This window comes from Lampris incognitus, chromosome 1 (assembly GCF_029633865.1).
Source record: "Lampris incognitus isolate fLamInc1 chromosome 1, fLamInc1.hap2, whole genome shotgun sequence".
In the NCBI taxonomy this organism is placed as follows: Eukaryota; Metazoa; Chordata; class Actinopteri; order Lampriformes; family Lampridae; genus Lampris; species Lampris incognitus.
In genome coordinates this window covers 35,499,623-35,521,069 of record NC_079211.1, presented here as the reverse complement: position 1 = coordinate 35,521,069, position 21,447 = coordinate 35,499,623, and the positions used below count along the sequence as shown (strand labels likewise).

The window sequence follows — 21,447 nt, the reverse complement described above, 5'->3', positions numbered from 1 at the left end:
AGCAACTGGGTATTGAATTTATCTTTCATCCAATCTGCAGGGTAAACACATACAATATTTGCTTTAAAATAAGTGTAGTTGTATAAATATCAAGTTTCAATACCATAGATACCTATGTAAACCACGTGTGTGCTTAAATGTAGCACACCTGAAAAGTCACTTTTCCAAAGGTGGATGTTTTTTTTTTTCCAATATAGAGAAGAGCAGAGAGATCTAGAGGAACATGTGCAATCTGTGTACCAATCTATGTATATGGATTAGGTATAATGTATTTATGGTTATGTAGTTCCATATATAATCATGTGTATATGCACAAAAAATGTATTGTGAAAAGCAATAAAAATTGTTAAAAAGAGATCTAGAAGAACAACTTAGAATTAGAAAAATGGGAAACTTGATGGATGCAACAATCGCGAAATTGTTCATGTAGGCAACACAACAAAACAAATGACACAACACAAATGAAAAAAAAAATGAAACGGTCCAGCAGTTATAGACATGAAGACCCAGCAGCAATCCTCCCTTTCACCCTCCCACCCAATCCCCCCTCCCTTCTTTCCCTCCCCATCCTACTGTACTGCTGTAGGAGGGACAGTGGGGAGGGATTAGTTTTACTTCAGTATGTTGGTGAACTGACTGCAGAAGGGACCATTAGTGCATGCAAGGTGTTAGGGAGCAGAATGATGATGGGTTGACCTGAGCAGAGCGTCTCACCTGAAAACCAGGGAAATATGGAAGCCAAAAAAGTCCTCCATTTTGTGCCATCTGGTAAGTCTCACATGGACTGGGTGGCTGAGAGGGTCTTTCAGTGTAACCTGAGCCACATGTGCTCTCTCTCTCTCTCGCTCTCTCTGAACTATTTAAAAAGCTTAATGTTGAGGGGGGGGGGGTATGAATGGTAAACTATGTAGGTTTTTCCCCTTAATAGGTGTAGTAGACCTTTATTTCACTCAGGCCTTACACCAAGAGTTTTTTGATGTACTCACTCTCTTCTGCCAAACAACATAGCTGAATGTCTACTATTTACAGTACTGAAGCTATTTGATTTTTTTCTTCTTTATGTTCTCGCTATTAAATCCACTGAATAGAAGCTAGATGCCATTATTAAGCTCAATATTTCAAAAGCAAATGGCATGGGTCAATATTTACTGTATGGCTATAAATGGGACACGTCTGGCATGGGAAGTGTTATCAACAGACCAACGAATAAGACTCGGTAGTTTTTTTTTTAAACATACTTGGAGTACAAGAAGGGTACATTTGCAAATGTACACAATGTCAGCTCTGCAATTGTCTAAACCTTCTGCTAACATTTGTCTTCTGTCGTACACCCCACACACACAGGTAGATTAAAATGAGAATTATTTGCAAAACTACAACACTTTATTAACTATAACGCACAGCCACCACTATGCGCAACATGAAACTATTTCTTATATCACTCCCACTACTCACCATAGGACAACATAATCAACAAGCCCCCACCATTAACTACACTGCAAAAAGACAAGCTTATCAAGGTATTTTATCTTGTTTCAAGTCTCATATGCTCATTTCCAAGATCTTACCAGTAAACCTTTCCTACACCACTGACAGATAATGTTGCTTGTTTCAAGAAAATGCACTTGTTGCATGATAATAGCACTTATTTGTCTCTCAGGAAAAAAATTGTCTTAAATGAGGTTTGTTCTGTTGAGAGTTCTTTTACTGTTTAGTGAAAACTGATGAAAGTTGTATGATCATGAAACAAGTACACTATCTTGCAACAAGCAATATTATGTCGTTTTTTCTTTTTTTTCTTTTTTTGAGTAATATGGTGTACACTTACACAGCTATGGGGGGAAAACACCATTCTGATTGAAAGCTAAAGAAGTTCACTGCAAAAATACACATTTTCTAGTAAAATATCGCTTGTTTCTAATGCAACATCACTTGTTTCTAATGCAACATCACTTGTTTCAGGAGTTCTCTAGAAAACTCTGGTAATATCTTGAAGGAAGTCAAGAAGTAATGGCATGCCACTAATGACATGATAATGATACAATTAAAAACAAAACCTAGGAGCAAGTCAATCCCCATTACATGTCCACTGTAGAAAAAACTTGTTTAAAGCATCTGACATGTACATTTGGTACCATATAGGCTATCTGACATCATTTGGAATGTGATTGGTTATTCAGTCTATTTATTGGGTTAACCCACCTTGGCTGAATTTTCTCAGGCAGGGGATTAAGAGGATTATCCAGAAGAAATATGTCCAGTATTCTAATGCCCTGCATTTCAAGGCTTTGCATTTCACATCCAGTGCATTGTGAGTTTGCAGTTGACATACACTGAAATGATAGAATTATCATGGTATTTGAAATTCAATTTCATACTCAATCTTCCTCACCCTTCCTTTGTCATTTATGATGAAACCATATCAGGCATATCCCAATTCCTTGAGCGCTTTATTTTAAATTATTATCCTGAGGCTTAAGAAGGCATGGCATTTTTTATTAAGCCACTTAAAGGGAACATCATTAGAGAAGTCCTGTGTCTGAAATTGTCCTCCAGGAGATTAGTGCCAGCCATGTGTCATATAGAAAGAAAGGCCGTCACTGAGACGTGGCTCTTTCTCATGGAAGGGTGGGAGGAAAAAACAGACGTGTATGCTTTGGCTTGGAAAGTATGACTTTGTGTGACTGTAATCACCAGTGGTCCAGTGGTTATATCCACTGTCCTAGATAAACAAACACCTGGTAGTCTTTAATGCACTCTCATCTGCCTTTGAGGTGTTGAAGTGGAATGAGTTGTACTTCCTCCTTCCTGTTTTTGCTTTATGATGATTTAGCGAATGTGTGCATTGTGACATCGGCCAGTGTTGACAACATTATCCTGCGTTAAAATCATAATGTACAGCTGCATGCAGAGTGGTCATATTTTGCCTCGATACGGGTGATGAAGGTTCAGTGGCAGCAGCTGCTCTTATACATTGATTTATATTTCAATTGGATATTATAGAAGAGAAAACATTTTCAAAAAGCAAGGTTGCAGTGATCCTCTTCTGTTCAGAGACAAAACGTCTGTTTCACCTTGAGGATGCGGCCTTGTGGCAAAAAGGATAGAGTCTGTTCAACAATTCAAAACATCTCCTTGCTTTGTGCTGTAGTTTAGTATACTTACTCTGGAAGACTTAACAACGATTCTGCTGTTTTCTGCTCCTCAAGGACATCCGGCACAAACTGAAGTTGAGATAATCTATCAGCTGCGCTGGTAAAACACACCCTAAGGTTTGAGCTCAGCCTTGGTCACGCAGTGAGGTGGTGAATGTGGAGACATTAAACAATCTTTTAAAGGGGTAGGGTTTTGTTAATTCACCAAATGGTGGAACGCAAAAGAGGATGAGAATGTGAATGAAAACTAAGAGAAGCATGCATGAATTAGTGGTTGGTACTTAAAAAAAAAAACTAAAGCAATTCAATTGAGTCGGAATTCTCTGCACCATACTATGACAAATTACAACAGGTTTTCAATCACTCAGTCCCCAAAGTGAGAAACAAAAAAGACATGCATGTTAGGGTTAATACTCCTGTCTGTGCCCCTGAGCAAGGCATTAGAAAGAAGAACTGGTGTTGGTCCCCAGGCACTGTAGCTGCCCACTGCTCCTATACAATAGGATATGTTAAATGCAGAAGACAAATTCTTGGAAGAATACAATGAAAAAATAAAGTGGCTTTCTTTCTTTTGTTTCACTGAAATTGGATGAGAGGGGTTGACTTTTTTTCTTTTTTTTTTTTTTTGCAACAGTTCAAGAGCAGGGGGAGGAGGTCAGAAAGAAGACTACTTGAAGGACTGGTTTGATGTCCAAGTTACTATGCCCTCTGTGGAAAGCCTGAACCTTCACTTAAAATTTCTGCTCCTTTTATCATCACCAAACAGCATCTCAAGCAGGACAATCTCAGCAGCCTGCCATCAGGAAAACCACAGGCCTGGCCCTGGAAGAAAAACTTGGGTGAAGGGACGGTGTGAAACATAGAGAAAAATAGACTTTTTAGTGGTCCGTGCCAGAGAAGGAAACAGGGTTTTATATGATCCAAAGTGGAAAGTGGAGTCCAAAATGAAACATCCCTTACCTATCACATATTTAGAGTCAAATTTATTTTTTCCATAGAGAGGCAACTGAATAAATGCTTACTTGGTTGTCTGCCATAGTGGCTGGCAAATTAGAAAAGTTACAAGAACTTGGTCGCAATTTCCCACCCCGGCTAGTAAAAGTCACAGTCACAATCTCTAACTGAAAATCAAGAAGGAACGCTTTGTCATTTCACTTCATTCACTTCGGTACATGAAATGAAATGAAATTTCTCCCAGCAGTACAATACAAAGACAAAAACACATCCAAAAACTACAAGAAAACACACATCCAAACTAACACATATATCAAAAAAAAAAGTCCTGTAAAGTAACTGCACTATATAATCATTAGCATTATCAAGCATATCAGAATCTCTTTATACGCCAGGATAAGGATAGATAGGACTTTGTCTTGTTATTTGTGCTACAACATACAACGATCCGCAAGTGGATTTTTAGGCAGCACAGTGGCCCAGTGGTTAGCGCTGTCATCTCACAGCAAGAAGATCCTGGGTTCGAACCCCAGGGTTATCCAACCTGGGGGGGGGGGGTCATCCCAGGTTGTCATCTGTGTGGAGTTTACATGTTCTCCCTGAGTTTGTGGTGGGTTTTCTCCGGATCCTCCAGTTTCACCCACCATCAAAAAAGACATGCATGTTAGGGTTAATACTCCTGTCTGTGCCCCTGACCAAGGCATGGCAAGAAGAACTGGAGTTGGTCCCTGGGTGCTGCACGGCGGCTACCCACTGCTCCCAGCTACACAGCTAGGCTGTGTTAAATGCAGAGAAACAGTTGCCCCACGGAGAGTAATAAAGTCGTAAAAAAAAAGTGGTACAACATACAACGTACATCACAAGGACATAGTACAACGACAGCACACCAACAGTCAACACACTATACTAAATGTAATAGAATCAACATGAAGTTAGGAATATCTGTTAGGATCGAATGAGTTTGTCAGTCAGCCTACACTCACTGGCCACTTTATTAGGTACACCTTGCTAGTACCAGGTTGGACCCCCTTTTGCCTTCAGAACTGCCTTAATCCTTCGTGGCATAGATTCAACAAGGTACTGGAAACATTCCTCAGAGAGTTTGGTCCATATTGACATGATAGCATCACGCAGTTGCTGCAGATTTGTCGGCTGCACATCCATGATGCGAATCTCCCGGTCCACCACATCCCAAAGGTGCTCTATTGGATTGAGATCTGGTGACTGTGGAGGCCATTTGAGTACAGTGAACTCATTGTCACGTTCAAGAAACCAGTCTGAGATGATACGAGCTTTATGACATGGCGCGTTATCCTGCTGGAAGTAGCCATCAGAAGATGGGAACACTGTGGTCATAAAGGGATGGACATGGTCAGCAACAATACTCAGGTAGGCTGTGGCGTTGACACGATGCTCAATTGGTACTAAGGGGTCCAAAGTGTGCCAAGAAAATATCCCCCACACCATTACACCACCACCACCAGCCTGAACCGTTGATACAAGGCAGGATGGATCCATGCTTTCATGTTGTTGACGCCAAATTCCGACCCTACCATCCGAATGTCGCAGCAGAAATCGAGACTCATCAGACCAGGCAACGTTTTTCCAATCTTCTATTGTCCAATTTTGGTGAGTCTGTGCGAATTGTAGCCTCAGTTTCCTGTTCTTAGCTGACAGGAGTGGCACCCGGTGTGGTCTTCTGCTGCTGTAGCCCATCTGCCTCAAGGTTCGATGTGTTGTGTGTTCAGAGATGCTCTTCTGCATACCTCAGTTGTAATGAGTGGTTATTTGAGTTACTGTTGCCTTTCTATCAGCTCGAACCAGTCTGGCCATTCTCCTCTGACCTCTGGCATCAACAAGGCATTTTCGCCCACAGAACTGCCGCTCACTGGATATTTTCTCTTTTTCGGACCATTCTCTGTAAACCCTAGAGATGGTTGTGTGTGAAAATCCCAGTAGATCAGCAGTTTCTGAAATACTCAGACCAACCCGTCTGGCACCAACAACTATGCCACGTTCAAAGTCACTTAAATCACCTTTCTTCCCCATTCTGATGCTCGGTTTGAACTGCAGCAGAGCGTCTTGACCATGTCTACATGCCTAAATGCATTGAGTTGCTGCCATGTGATTGGCTGATTAGAAATTTGCGTTAATGTGCAGTTGGACAGGTGTGCCTAATAAAGTGGCCGGTGAGTGTATATCGCTGTAACTGATTAGTGACAGCAAATGACATCCCATACAGCAGTATTTAGTAATTGATTCCTTTATAATGACAAGAATTGTACTTGTAACCAGAGTGTGTCCATTGTTCAATATACTGCTATGAGTGGACTCGGTCATATAATACTTTGACCTTTAGCACATTAAGATAACGCTTTAAAGGTCTCTGTGGAGTAGACTATCATTCTTCTCACACTCCAGCCCAGAAACGAAGGGCTTCTGGCTTAAGCTGCGAGGCACCCTCTGGTGCAAGCGAAACCCTGTGAAGTGGAAGAGGCATGGGAACATTCGCTCTAATCTGCTTTGAGGTGCAGCCTATCGCAGGAGCCCCTTGAGCCAAACTCTGTGCCTCAGGCAAGAAAAAGAGGCTCCTCTCCACAAGTGGGATAGTGTCTCAGAGATACCTGAGATAACTGACCACATACACAAACATCAGGCACAGCCAGAGACTGACTTTTGTTGTAACAGGACAGCTTTTGGGCTGTTTTTTTTTTTTAAGAGACTGAGATAGTTTCCTCTCAACCTCCTACACTGGGTTGTTGTTTTTATGGTCCTCTCCAGTATCAGATGACTCCATTCCTAATATATATTTTCTCGTTCTTTCTACAATCTATAAAATTGCATAAACTTTGAACTGCTGTTGATTCTGGGGGCAAAGGTTAGAGAGTAACTATCAACTACAAAGACATTGTATCATAGGAAGCAATGGCTCAAAAATGTTATAAAATGTATGTAGTAGTGCACCTTTTCCAAAAGAACCAATCACCCTGGGCAAGCGACAGCAGCTGACATGGTTGTCATCTTACTGCTTGGAAGTTGTGAAGGTCAGCTCAGTGTGTCAGCTGTGTAGGTCAGATGTTGCTTTTAAGATGTCTGCATAGTGCAAAGGCACAGAGGGCAATGGCTGTCAGTCTTCCAGAAGTCTAGTTTTGATGAGTTTTGTGCCGTCTTAGTATATGCATCAGGCAAGACCACAAAAAAAAAAAACTGTTGAAGGTAAATAGGCCTCAAAGGAACTATTTGGTCCATCGACCCTTGGTTAGATACAGTACAAATGTGATACAATGCCATGTGGGTATTCACATTACTGAGTCCCAGACATGAGTTAAGAGAACTGATTAATGCCTCTCCATTATAAATAATATCTTGTGTCACAAAATATTAACTCAATTTTAATATCATGTCTGTTTGTCCACTGCAGATGCGCCATCAACTGGAAGGTCCAAGAATGGATATGTTTTCCAGGAGATGGGTATGTAGCCAGAATATGTCTTTCTCTATTGACTTTGACACAATACCTCTTCTCCATTCTTGTCTTAAATATTACAAGACATGTCATATTTTGAAAATGCAGAAAACCCCATGGAAGTTTTCTCATGAAGGGTGAAACTTTTACACAATACAAGTTTTATTTCAGCTTTCTTGAGAAGTAATTTAGAGAAAAAAAAGTGACCAGGTGCGTATTGATTGTTATTTATGCTAACACCAAAGAACCTGCACACGGTGATGATGACCCATTTCACAAGCTAACGAGCACAAAATATATGTTCCTTCACCGGTGCTCACTGAGCACATAATTAATGGGTACATAACAAGATAGATCATCTAGGAGATGATAATGAGAGAGTTAATTTTCATGGATCAAGGGCAAAGCCACAGATGGGCAGGCCTATTTTCAAAATTCAGCTACAGTTTTGTTTATGAAGGCAATCTAATTCTCTAGCAGTTTCATCTCCCCTCATAAAACAAGCAGTGCAGCAGCCATATTTTTCTTCGATACAATGAGGGAATTTATGAGGGGCTGCTGTTGTTATATTACTTCTCCTCTGGTTTAAAGGGGATTTTTTTATTGGTTCTCTCTCTCTCTCTCTCACTCCATGTTTTGCTACTCTGTGCTGATCAACAGATGGCATTGTGGAGGGCCAACTGGATAGTCTCTTAATGTAGACAGTGTCACATCTGGCGAGCATAGCACCATAACCTTGAGACAGAGACAGTGTTCTCTCAGGATGGGTGGCAAATACATGGCAGCAACTGTAGGTTGATGTCTTGTATTTTCCTGTGGATGTTGCTTTGTACAGGAAGATAAACAGTTGAAAATGTCCTTAAAAATGGCCTTTGTTATTGCTGGTTGTTACCTGTAATTCGCCAAATTGTACACAAAACTAATTTTCAAGTGAAACTGCTACAATCACCTTGCCACGGAATTACTTCAGTCTTATGGACATGTCCAAGTTTTATAGCGGATGATGAGTGATTTGCTTTTCTTTTCTAAGCCAAGGAATTGTATAACCGTTCAACTTTTAAATCCTTGACTAGTTGCATGGTGTGTCCACAGAGCTCTGTGACGGGGAGCAGGAGGATTGTGCACAGGGCAAAAAGTCCTCTGTCGCTCACAAGGACCACATCTATGACAACCAGTTCCAGAGCAGTATTTCAGGTGTGTGTGTTTTGCTGACATCTACAGCTTAGAAAACCATCTAAACACTAAAAGTATATCAGGCTGCTCTTGGTACTCTGCGATGTAAGCATAGCAGGATAAACAAAGCTGCATGTAATAACATGAATAATGGGCAGTGACGCTGGTGGTGATATTGGATGAGTGGGCTAACAAATATAGTATACCCATCTATAGTTCACACTGCAGTAACAGCAACATAACATAACATCTGAGATACCAAGTTAGAGCAAGTGCTCTACAACAACACTACAGAGAAGTATAAGAATGGCCTGATGCCAAAAAATTCTCTTTCTCACTCACTCACTCACTCACTCACTCACATACCATTTGACTATTTTTCTCTGTACACGTTAGCACATGCCATTTTTAACAAGAACAACATATAAGCAAGAATGATGGAATGATATGCTACATGATAGAACACATTGCAGAATCATGTAGCCTAAAATGTCAGAAAAGGGCTCACGTAAGGATGCACAACAAAATGTGTCCCAACTGAATCGACTGCCAATAAATACTGCAGCTGTTTTTATTTTGCAACACATTGTGTCAAACATGTCCCGAATAAAACAATTGGGTAAGCACAGCAAAAATAATGGTCATTACAGAAGAGAGACAAGCAATATGTAGACAGGAAAGCTAAACGTGTCTGATGGTCTTTTAAGAGGTCTATAGGGTTGGGCCTACCTTATTTGAAGAAAAGGTCACATCAACGACCTGCAAACAGGTTAATCACCATGTCACTGAAGTCCGGTGATTTTTGGATGAAGTCCTGCTCAATAAACAGCATAGCCAGGGCGTTCAGCCTATCCTGTCCCATAGTACTTCGGAGGAATGATTTGATCCTCTTAAGTGTACTGAAACACATCTCTGACTCTGCAGATGTCATGTGGGTTGTGATGGATATTTGTGTTAATTTCAGTGTTTCAGAAAAAGTGCTCTGAAGATTGTTCTCACATTGTTTCCTGAGCACAATCACGCACTGGCTTACACATGCCACATCGGTTGTTTCGTCAGCTTGCACAGCCACAAATGGTGCCTGCGATATTTCATCAGCCACTTTTTGTCAATAAACAAGTAACGTACATCAAGCAACTCATTTTGGCTTATCTTAGACGTGTACTTGGCAACCTGTGTTTGACAGGTGATCGGCTAACTGGCTATCCAAAAAGGAGAGCTGGTCAACGAGGTCAAGAAACACGCCCCGCTGGAGTGAAGTCGGAGATTCGTCGGACCCCGCAGAGCTAGCTCACGTGCCCCACAATGTTTAATACAGTTCAAAATCCGTGATTTCTTTCTCAGCTCATTGTGTCTCAGTATAGAAAGGCGGTGGCCCTCATCAAGTTGACAGGCGATGTTAACTTTGCCCAGCATTGATAGCTTTACGCTATCAATGCTGGGTAAAGTTGTGTGACTTGTGCTTACGGTTGGGCATCGTTTGGATTTTAACGATTCCGATTCTGCTTTTCAATTCCGGTTCTTAACGATTCTCGATCCCGGTTCTTTGAGAGGCGGGGTCAAAACAGGTCACGCGCTAGTTTCACAGAATAAAAATTGATTTAAAAAAAACTTAATACAAGCCATTCTGTTTTAAGAACGGGTCATTCATGTGAATGTCTCATTCTTATATTTACATTTACAACAACCATCTTCATACATGAAGATGAAGAAATAAAGACAGTCACACCCTGACTCGCACTACCAGGTATTAAACTCCTTAAATTAGAAACAGTTCTTGTTTAGAAAATTGAGCGTATCTGCCTATTGTATTTTTAAATCACGTCAGGACACAGCGCTGTCGCTCGACACAACCTCTCCGTGGCATTCTTTATTTAGACTGACCCAGCATCAAAGGCAGACCCGATCAAACAACCCAGAGCCCGCAGGCATCACCAATCGATCCCAGCACAATAGAACAGCACCAAATCAAATGCAGCACTGTCGATGTGTGCATACATAACATTGCCTTCTTAGGCTGTATACGCCATATAAAATGGCGGCTATGCATGTAACGTTGAATGCTTAGCGATCTCAATAAACATTTTCTTAACATTACCTGCTGTCGTTATTGAAATCTACTACGATACCACACATTGGCGGCGAGGATCCCCAGCGTTTTGCTGCTGACTGGCCAACAAAATGTCACATTTCAGTATATGCTTACAGTTTATAGCAATTCGCTCATGTATTTTGTTTGCTGTCTCGCTGTTGCGAAAAAGATAAACGTTATTAATTTTCACTTACCCAACTGCGGCGATGTGCTGCTTGCTGTTTGCCCAGCGTTGGCTGAAGAGGACGCCGAGGCAGGAGATGGGAGACCGGCGCAACGTGTCAAACAGGGTATACTGGTTAATTTGTACACCGTGTGGGCGAAGATGTTCGAGCATATTTGTTGTGCATCTTCCCTTGCACGAAATAACTTTGCCACAGGCGTTGCACTGTGCCAACCACACTTTCGACCGCCGCTTATTCTGGTCCATGATGGCGCACATTTACTTGCGGAGGCGGAAACTACGGAAGCCGCATACCGCCACCACGGACGGAAACTAGCGCGAGTGAAATTTATTTAGGAACCTATAGAGGAATTACTTGTGATCGAACACTGGGGATGCGCGCGCAGCTTGGCTGCAGGAAGAACGTTACTCGACTGATGATTACCGTCTCGGCTTGGTATGAAGACGGCCAGCGACTTCCAATATGTTACAACGGTTTGATTTTCGTTTTAAAATGTTTTTCGCCTACTAAAACAGCTTGTCACCCAGTGATAAGACCAGTTATGCTACGAAATTAACCTTGGTGAATGGGATACGCCTTGGAGACCCATATGATTTAGGCGCAGGTCAGTGGATTAATGACGAGACAAAATATTCACGAATACCTGATCGACACACCAAGTCTTTATTCCTGGGAGAACTTGAAAGCGTACACATCTCTGGATGCATACAACTGTTACTAGCGGTCATGTCCAGGACATACTATTTCATTTTTACTAATTTGAAATCAAAAGAAAGGTTGTGGATTGGTATTGTGAGCAGTGCAAAAAAATTAAGTCAAAAATATGTACTGCGAAACAAATCATTTAATGCAGCAATAAATTGGCATTGCCTGTAGTTGTATCTTACATTAAAAAAATTGAATGTTGAATTAATCTCAATATTTTTTTTCACAATAAGTGTGCATCTTGTAAAAAAAAAAATTACCTCATGTCTGCTGCTGTACCTGCACATAAACATATGACTAAAAAAACCTTGAACCTTGAAATTTATCTTTGACTCTACATACTAGAAAATGTAGATTATAATTTCATGGATCCTTTATCAAAAACATTGACAAGTTATATTCTAGGGAATATACATTTACAAAGGTTTGTTAATGCTGCATACACAATCACCATGTCATCTAAGAGGTCTACCTGTGTGAGTGGAGTAACAGTTGTCAGAATTTTGGAAATTCTTCCATCTACCTATTACTCTTTCAATGTGTATTCTCACATTAGACAAACGCCTTGATGTTTCCACTTCTTGAGCAGAGAGCTGCTTTTTACCTTTGGTAAAGTGAGGGATTCTAAGGGTGGCACCGTGTACGGCAAGCTCAAGTCTGATGGTAAAATCACAATCTGCTAGTATCTCATCATTTACTTCTAGAGGTCATAAAATCCAGACTCAGCTGTAAGTTGTTTATCAGAAACATGCCCAGCCCCAACCTGCAGACAGAAAAGTAATGGCTCCTGCAGGTGACATGCCAACCAAATACTTACCTGTGTTGTGGCTCTTATAATTCAAATATGTTTGGGCTCAGGAGCTTAGATTTGTGGGTCTGTTAATAAAAAAATCAGTGCAGTCAATAATGCATCTGCAATGCGTGTATTTAAAACATTTTAGCATATTCCTTAATATTGCATGCTTGCTTGGCCACTTGATGAGAAGTTTCAAAACCTGAGACATAACAGGGAGCCAACTTCTCATAATTTTAGAGATGTCACATTCGGTAACATTCAATCTGAATGCAATATCCTCGTTGCTGAGCCCTAATCGGAGTTTCATCAGGATAGCCAATAGATGGTCGGCCAGGGTCAGAGAGCCACACACAACTTCTACACTGTCTTTAACTGTTTGGAGCAACCACTCAAAAATGACACTGGTCAGACCTGTGAAAAACAGAACCTGTGCTGCTTTGCATTTGATAGAGCTAAAGGAAAACTGTGTTCCTGAGTGTTGCTTTTAGTTGTTCATTCTCGGGTTTGAGTTTGTTGATGTCCACAAGCAGGTTGTCACATTCAGTAGAAAGTTGGCTGTACTTCTGTTTGAGGTCATCATGGAGAGCCTTCAGGGCCATGGCTTCTGAAAAAAGAGATTAGATATAAACATAAATAGAAATTTCACAGTCCTATTTTTCATATCCGGGAAACGGCTACACTCTGGGTGATCTTTCAGACTGTGCCAAACAGAATCATGGCCAAATACTTTTTCACAACAAATATATAAACAGAACAACCTGATTAATCCTGGTAGTGACTGTCCTACTGTACAATAGTTAAGATGTTAGAAGTTCTTACCAGTGCAATGACCAGCACCAGGCTCCATTCCGCAATCATTTGGGGAGAGGGAAGCGTGTGTGGATTCTGATGCAGCCTCATCAACAACTTCTCTGGACTGATGTCCATTGTCTGGCCGTCTGTGGGGGGTTTCATCCCATCATCTTTTTCTCTCATATCTAATACACACAGAAAAGAGCAAGCATTAACTGTACAAAACAGTTAATTTACTCAGTTGACCATAGGTTTATCACATCCTCAATTCAAGTCAGTGGAAATCACATAGCATGCCTCAAAGGGCTTCATGAGATAATGTAAACATAACAGAAACTATCTGGCCTAACAGATAATCCTGACAAAAATATAGCTTTCATTAAATTACTCACCATTTCTTCTCTGCGCTTCGAGTCATGCTATATCGAGTCATGCTGGGTGATCACAGAGAACAACAAATCTCAAGGAAGTGACCATGTCTACCTCTCATGTTTTGCATCGTCTTTGCTGGACTGGGTTGAGTAGAAGACAGACGGGACAAAGTCAGGACTGCCGAAGTCCTCAGATGCCTCTCCTGTACATATAAAGTGTATTCCAGGGACTTACAGTAACGTTAACACACCAAATCAGGTCATTGGCCTACCATTACTACATTAACAGTTACTAACAACACAACTTTAGCAAAATTGAACCAAGGTACGTTAGCTTTTAAGCTAGTTCAGCTCAACTTGAACATAATTACTCTGTTGCTTGCGAAGACTGTTATTTATATATGCACAGGACTCAATAATTACGTTATTTAATGTTTGTTGTTCTAAGTTGAGCGATGTAACATTATAGCTGATTAGCCTGTTAGCTGAGGCCTAATGTTAACTTACCTGTTATGAAGTGATCACTGCAAATGCGGGCATTTTTAATTAGTTCCACGCTCCAATCGCTTCTTCTGATTGCTTGCAACTAAAGACGTCTCCGGTTAGCCTTAAAAGGGGTGCGAGTTGACGGAATTAGGTAAAACTTGAGCGCTTTGTTTGTCAAAACGATTCTGGCAACCGACTGCACAACACGACATGATGATGCCATTCGCTTCCTTACTGCAGCCGACATGCGCAGTAGAACCTGCGTACCGTCAGAGTGACGTAGACTGATCGTTCCTCTATAGGCAGAAACGAAATTGAATTTCTTAACGATTCCTTTGGAATCATTTTTTAGAACTGGTTCCAAACGATGCCCAATCCTACTTGCGCTGCATTCATGTTTCCTAATTTTGTCGGATAAATGTTTCAAATTCACAATTCCTTGTCGGGTGCAAGCCGTGTCTCCCCACAAAAGCAAGCATGGGAAACAGAAAAGTGAATTCTTCGCTAAACTTGCCATTAGCCAGTCCTTTGGTTGAAACCAAGTAAAACAAAACGTACGATTTTGTCGCTTGCCGTTTTCTGTTATTTGAACATCGTTTGGACGATGTGTCCCCATTCTCTTCACTTACAATTTTTCCTCCAAAGACATTGAAGACTAATCCACCTCATTCATGCTAACGCCCGCGGCCGCCATTGCCACAGTCGCTCACTTTTCTCCCTTCCCACTCTCACACAAGTAGCACTTCAATGTATGTACTGTCTGTGCTGTCACTGGTCAAAAATCAGTAGCCGGTGGGCTGGTTGAATTTAGCCCAAATGATCAGCAAATCAAGGGGGCGTGCCAACACACCTGTCACTCACGTAACACGAAGAGGAATGGAAGCTGATGCAATTGTGTTTGGGCTGTAAAAAATTAGCCCATTTAGATGTATTTTCTGTTTTTCTTGTGCCTATTTAGTGCTGTTGCTGCTCTTAGGTTCCACCAAAATTTAAAATAATATGTTATATCAAGTTTTTTAACAATAATATTATCATCTTTATTGTAAAAATGTTATGGGACACTCAGGAAGGACTCAGGCACAAACACAAAACTTGCTTCCAACTGACTTCGGCGTTTATTACATGGGGCCAGCTAAGGCGACAACACAATGGTGGAGGGAATTGGGCTGGGCTTCCTTGGGCTGGGGAAACAAGACCGGGGGCAGAGACCGTGGGTGGTGGGGAGAGCAGCGATCTGGAGCAGGTGAAAATCTGGAGAACAGCGACCGGAGGCAGAGCAGGATGACTGCAGTGAAAAGGATGTTAGTCAAACAGCGGGTTCAAAAATACTGACAAAAACAGATTTAGCGAGCAAGGGCTGGATGCAGCACACCGACGGATCAGAGGCTACGATCTGGCAGGGTGGAAGTGGCAGTGCTGGTCTTATATAGCAGGTTAGCTTGATTATGGAATGGGTTGCAGCTGGTGAGGCTCTGCTCACCTATCTCCAGTCACACACAAACAGAGAGAGAGAGAGAGAGAGAGAGAGACTGACACTCGGAGAGTGGCTCAGGTTAAGCAGCCTTTGAGGTGGAGGCTGTGGAAGGAGGGACAAATGTAACGGTACCCCCCCCTCTATGGGTGCCACCTGGCGCCCGACTAGGCCTGCCAGGGTGCTGGGTGTGAAACTCTCGGACGAAGGAAGCATCCAGGATGTGGCGGCGGGGCACCCAACAGCGCTCCTCAGGGCCATATCCTTCCCAATCCACCAGAAATTGCCATCCTCGACCCCTTCTGCGCACATCCAACAGTCGCCGGACAGTGTAAGCAGGATGGTCATCAACAATCTGGGATGGAGGGGGAGCTGCTGCTGAGGGGTATAAGGGACTGGAGCGAACAGGTTTGATATGAGACACGTGAAAGTTGGGATGGATGCGAAGGGAAGCAGGGAGTTTCAACCGGACTGCAGAGGGATTAATGACACGGTCTATCTCAAGTGGTCCTAGAAATCGTGGGGAAAGCTTACGGGACTCCACTCTCAGTGGAATGTCCCGGGATGAGAGCCATATCTTCTGGCCAGGGGTGTATATAGGGGCTGGAATACGGCGACTGTTGGCCTGGGTTTGGGCTCTGGTGGAGGATCTCAGGAGAGCTGCACAGGCTCTTTTCCAGGTGCGACGGCAACGGCACAAGTGGTCCTGAACAGAGGGAACTGTAACCTCCTCTTCCTCGGCCGGGAATAATGGAGGTTGATAGCCAAGGCAGCCTTCAGAGGGTGACATTCCTGATGAGGCAATTGTGGGCATACTCCACCCATGGCAACTCGGAACTCCAGGGGGATGGGTTAGCAGAAACCATACACCGTAATGCCGCCTCCAGCTCCTGGTTTGCCCGCCCGGTCTGGCCATTAGTCTGGGGATGAAAACCAGACGAGAGACTGACAGTGGCACCAAGAGCAGAACAGAAAGATTTCCAAACCTGGGAAATGAACTGGGGTCCTCGGTCGGACACTATATCAGAGGGTATGCCATGTAACTGGAACACCTGATTAACCAGGAGATCTGCAGTCTCCCTGGAAGATGGGAATTTGGGTAGGGGAATGAAATGAGCAGATTTGGAAAATCTGTCAATGATTGTGAGAATAACTGTATTACCGCTGGAAGGAGGAAGTCCAGTAATGAAGTCCAAGCCTATGTGGGACCAGGGACGGTTAGCCACTGGTAATGGAAGAAGTAACCCGGAGGTTGGCCTGGTAGAAGTCTTGTTTTGGGCGTAGACCGAGCAGGCAGCGACAAAATCCCTGGTGTCTCTCTCCATGGTGGGCCACCAGAAGCGTCGACGGAGGAAGGTAAGTGTCCGATTGATTCTAGGAAAGTCTGGTCGAGTGCCCCCACTGGAGAACCTCAGAGCGGACAGAGTTCGGGACAAACAGGAGGTTAGGTGGACCGTTACCTGGGTCAGCCTGATGTTGTTGGGCCTGGCGGACACGGGACTCACAATTTCCCAGGTAACGTCAGCAATGACGCAGGAAGGCATCTGGTTCTGAGCTGGTCTCCGCAGTGAATTGATGAGAGAGGGCATCAGGTTTGATGTTCCTAGAACCGGGACGATAGGTTAAAGTAAAGTTGAACCTGCCAAAAAACAGGGCCCACCTGGCTTGATGGGAGTTCAACCTCTTGGCTGTACTCTAGATTTGTGTGATCGGTCCAAACGATGAAGGGGTGTTTGGCACCCTCCAGCCAGTGGTGCCACTCTTCCAGGGCCAGTTTCACCGCCAGAAGTTCCCGGTTGCCAATGTCGTAGTTTCTCTCTGCTGGTGAGAGCTTACGGGAAAAGAAGGCATAGGGATGCAGTTTAAGATCCATTGTAGAGCGTTGAGAGAGTACAGCACCTACCCCGGTATCTGATGCATCCACCTCAACAATGAACTGAGCCTCCGGGTCTGATTGAATCAGAACAGGAGCCGTAGTGAAGCGCCGTTTGAGTTCCAGGAATGCGGTCTCCGCCTCAGGGGTCCAACGGAATGGAGTGGAGGTGGAAGTGAGAGCCGTGAGGGGTGCTACCAGGTGACTGTAATTGTGGATAAAACACCTATAAAAGTTGGCAAATCCCAAAAATCGCTGCAGTTGCTTCAGGCTGGTAGGGGTTGGCCACTCAGTGACGGCAGTGGCCTTTGCCGGGTCCATCTGTAAGTGGCCCTCTGAAATGATGTAGCCTAGGAAAGAGATGGTTGCAGAGTGAAATTCGCACTTTTCTGCTTTGGCATACAGTTTGTTCTCCAACAACCGTTGGAGTATCTGACAAACTTGCAGCTGGTGAGTGTCGAGGTTGGGGGAGTAGATGAGGATATCATCTAAGTAAACAAAAAGAAAGCGTCCGATCATGTCTCAGCACATTATTCACCAAAGCCTGGAAGACAGCGGGGGTGTTAGTAAGGCCGAATGGCATGACCAGATATTCAAAATGGCCCAGAGGTGTCTTAAATGCTGTCTTCCACTCATCCCCCTCTCTGATGCGGACAAGGTGGTAAGCATTCTGGAGGTCAAGCTTGGAAAACACTGTTGCTCCATGGAGAGGGGAGAAAGCAGAGGTGATGAGTGGCAGGGGATATTTATTTTTAATGGTGATATTGTTCATACCCCGGAAATCAATGCACGGTCTCAAAGTCCCATCTTTCTTTTTCACAAAAAAGAATCCAGCACCCACCTGGGAGGATGAAGGCCTGATGATACCTGCAGCCAGGGAGTCCTGGATGTATGTCTCCGTAGCCTGATGTTCTGGGCAAGAGAGATTGTACAACCGGCTGCTGGGAAGGGGAGCTCCTGGCTGAAGGTCGATGGCATAGTCATAGGGCCGGTGGGGAGGTAAAGACAGGGCCTGATGTTTGCTGAACACAGGAGCTAAGTCGTGATAAACTGCAGGTACCGAAGACAGGTCTGGTGGCTCGGAAACAGGTGAAGGAACAGACAAGGCAGGAGCAAGGGCAGAACGAAGACAGTTAGCATGACAGGATAAACTCCAAGATGTTACCTTTCCAGCAGCCCAGTCTATGTGAGGGCTATGGAGAACCAACCAGGGATGACTGAGGACAAGAGGAGAACCAGCACAGTCAAAGATATGGAAACTAATCATCTCCCGATGATTACCAGAGACACAAAGGCTGACTGGCTCCATTCTCTCGGTTACACGGGCGATGAGTTGTCCGTTGAGGGCTCTGGCAGTGAGGGGCCTTTCCAGTGGAATGGTCTCCAGTGCCAATTGGGTCACAACATTGCGGTCCAAAAAACTCTCACTCTCCCCTGAGTCAACAAAAGCAGGTAGTGGGAGTGTCTGATTCAGCCAAGAGAGGGTGGCATCTAGTGGAATTCTTGGGGGAGAGGAATAAGAGGAATCTGAGGTCTGGCCCAACAGGATCTCTCCCACTACTGTTGAGCCCCACCTTTTGCTGGGTGTAAGGAACAAGTGGAGAAGAAATGGCCGGTCTGACCACAATACAGACAGCTCCGGGTGCTTAACCAGCATTGCCTTTCCTCAGGGGTGAGTTTGGCTCTGCCTAATTGCATAGGCTTGGACTCTGGAAGAGACTGAGAGACAGAGGTAGACGGTGGAGAAGAACGAGGTAGGGTGTTAGCGGAGGATATCTTACCCGTTCTCTCCCTCCGACGCTCCCTAAGGTGGTTGTCCACTCTGATAGCTAGGTCAATAAGCCAATCGAGTCCGTCAGGCTCTTCCCGGGATGCCAACTCGTCCTTTATGGTGTCACTGAGGGTGTTATGGAAAGTTTCCTGGAGCGCCTCCTCATTCCAGCCACTCTCAGCTGCAAGGCAGCGGAACTCAACTGCTAATTCAGCCACCGAGTGACAGCCCTGACGAAGGGAAAGCATTCTCTTGGCGGCCTGTTTACCTCAAACCGGGTGATCAAAAATTTTCCTCATCTCTTCCTGAAAGTTGGAGTATGAGGAACAGATCAGGGACTGTTTTTCCCAAACTGCCGTAGCCCAGCTGCGTGCTGGACCACGGAGACAGCCTATCAGGTAGGAAATCTTAGCTCTGTCAGTGGAGTAGGTACGGGGCTGTTCGTCAAAAACTAATCAACATTGCATTAAAAAGTCTCTACAGGTTCCCAAATTGCCATCATATGGCTCTGGAGGTGGCACATATGGTTCGCGTGGTGGAGGAGAGGGGCTGCGGACCAACTGGACAGGCAGGAATGGTTGGGAGGGGTTCAGGGTGGAGAGTTGTTGCTGCAGGCTAGCCAGGGCCTGGGCCATCTCCGTAACCTGTGAGGACAACGTTTGCAAAACCTGATTATGTTATCCGAGCAGAATACCCTGGCTGGCGATGGCTTGATGAAGGGGATCTGTGTCTGCCGAGTCCATCTTTGGCCAGATCGTACTGTTACGGGACACTCAGGAAGGACTCAGGCGCAGACACAAAATTTGCTTCCAACTGACTTCGGAGTTTATTGCAGGGGGCCAGCTAAGGCAACAACACACAGTGGAGGGAATTGGGATGGGCTTCCTTGGGCTGGGGAAACAGGACCGGGGGCAGAGACCGTGGGTGGTGGAGAGAGCCGGGCAGAGCAGCGATCTGGAGCAGGTGAAAATCTGGAGAACAGGGACCGGAGGCAGAGCAGGATGACTGCAGTGAAAAGCAGGATGTTAGTCAAACAGTGGGTTCAAAAATACTGACAAAAACAGATTTAGCAAGCAAGGGCTGGATGCAGCACACCGACAGATCAGAGGTTACCATCTGGCAGGGGTGGAAGCGGCAGTGCTGGTCTTTTATAGCAGGTTGGTTGATTATGGAATGGGTTGCAGCTGGTGAGGCTCTGCTCACCTATCTCCAGTCACACATAAACACACACAGAGAGAGAGAGAGAGAGAGAGAGAGAGAGAGAGGCTCAGGTTAAGCAGCCTTTGAGGTGGAGGCTGTGCAAGGAGGGACAGATGTAACAAAAAAATAGGGAGGGCTTAGCTCTGTTAGCCCATTTATACCAGCCGTCCTTGATAATGGGTCTGTTTGATTTAGGTGTGCCAGCAAATCTGTCATCATTGACAGACATACAGACAGGGCCAGCACTAACAATTGTCAATAGTATTGTAGATGTTTGTTCTTTAGCACACCTACATCCAACAGACCTATTATTAATGTTATTATCTGCAGCTGTGTTTTTCCGCAATGCTAACACTGTAGAGTAAAACACCATGGATATCACTGAATTGGAATGTTTTTAACCTTTACATGGTTTTTAACCTGTTGTCAGCAAACTCGCTAAAATGGTTTATGGTTCAGTTACTCTTTAAATTTACATAACATTTTCAATTCAATTCCATTTATTGTCATTAAAAACAATGTGCAGGCACATGTTAAAAATGAAATGAGGGATATTTAACTATTTTAACATTTAACTAATTTTTACTTATTTTACCCAAAGCAACTTACAAGGGAGTCAGCAATTAGATTAACTTGAATGTTACCTTCAAGTAGGGCTGGGCAATATGGACAAAATCAAATATCATATTTTTGACCATGCAACATAAATATTATTATTATTATTATTATTATTATTATTATTGTGGAGAATACTATTGGTGTTCTCACAAAATATTCATACAATGACATTTTTGATAAACACTCATTAGCAATGTGGATATGATGCCCAAACAGGTAGAGACAAGTGATATAACAGCTAGAACAGTCTAATAAGTCAAAAGATTATACACTACCGTTCAAAAGTTTGGGATCACCCAAACAATTTTGTGTTTTCCATGAAAAGTCACACTTATTCAC

At 43.6% G+C, this 21,447-nt stretch overlaps 1 protein-coding gene across 1 annotated transcript in view; it reads left to right on the top strand.

Moving 5' to 3' along the window:
* The first annotated feature begins 8,692 nt into the window (after positions 1–8,692).
* The window catches only part of LOC130120516 (solute carrier family 4 member 11-like), a 31,391-nt gene continuing 18,636 nt past the window's right edge, over positions 8,693–21,447 (top strand). The window contains exon 1 of the mRNA XM_056289088.1: positions 8,693–8,769. The gene's annotated coding sequence lies outside the window, so the exon portion shown is untranslated. The remainder of the gene's footprint in view (positions 8,770–21,447) is intronic.